We start from the raw sequence: 1,333 nt of genomic DNA on the forward strand, positions 1-1,333 counted from the left end.
TGCAAACACTCGAAGCATTTTTCTTTCTTCAGCTCGTCTCCCAAACTGTAAAGGAGTAAAACCGAATATGCAATATAAGAGAGGAATGTTTTTAGAGTTTTTTGTAAATAAAAGCTTGAAATTTTTCTACCATGAAGACACTGAATCAGATCTTTTCCCCCCTTTTTTTTTAATGACTCCAATGTAATGAGAAAAGACTTGCATGAGAGAGGATGAGCTCATTTTATTCTTTATAAGGCATCACAGCTGTACGTTACGCTGCCTCTGAAGTCGCACAGACGGGATAGAAAAATATATGTCACCACAAAGCTTATTTTAGACAAGCATACATTCTTCGAAGTAATAATTTACAGACCGAGAGACTCCTCCAGAAGAAGAGGAGGAGGAGGAGGAACTAGAGGGGGGGGAAGTCCAGAAGCTTCTGTCCAGCAGTTTGAATGTAAACTGGATGCAACCAGACAACAGTTCACATATTTGGCAGGAGGGTTGTTGCAGGCCGTCGCAGCACAGAGTACCACCAGGTGTTTGAGGGACAGTCACGTCCTCACTCATGCAATAATTACGAGTCAAAAGAGCCCTTATTGAAGGTAATTACGAATCACTACGCTTTTTTTTTCCACTTTACAACAAAGTGTTGGAGTTGACATCCTGAGATGAGAGCATGCATCACTTAAGCTTTCACAATACTCAACACGGTGAGTGGAAAAAAACCTGCCAAAAACCCTTCTAAAAACAAACAAAAGAAATACTAAAAGGAATGTTGGTTACAGCACAGTAACACCTCTACTTGTCTACAGTCAAACGTTTGGCAAACAGCGTTTCCTTAATGTGTCGAGCTGGTGAAACAACATGAAATAAATGAACCAGCAGGTGTTCTGACTGGTACTGACTGTCATATAAAAGCAAAAGCAACGTGATACAAGCAGGTTTACTGCTCCTCTGCAGCTCTGCTTCTTCACACACAGTCGCATCAACGGGAGGGGATTTTCAGTTTTACCCCACAGACTTTCAGGACCAAAAGCAATGGAACAACATCAGGAACAACCGGAGAAAAGAGTCATTAGAGGTCTCTCTATGAGTCACGTAGAGCGCTCAGGGAGCAGAATGCATTATGGGAAGTAACAAGGATGAATGTCACCACCACCATCATCATCATCACGCCATGTTCTGATAGGCACAAACACAGAGGAAGGGGCAGCATGGACCTGTGTGTGAGAGGAATGGGGGGGTTACACATACATGTGAAGGTGTTGATCCTCCATGGTTTGATCATCATAGTTTCTGAGAGTGTTGGCTTACGTTTCTGCTTTGAAGATGCCAACCGTGACCAGCA

This window comes from Telmatherina bonti (assembly GCF_933228915.1).
Source record: "Telmatherina bonti genome assembly, chromosome: 12".
Lineage (NCBI taxonomy): Eukaryota > Metazoa > Chordata > Actinopteri > Atheriniformes > Telmatherinidae > Telmatherina > Telmatherina bonti.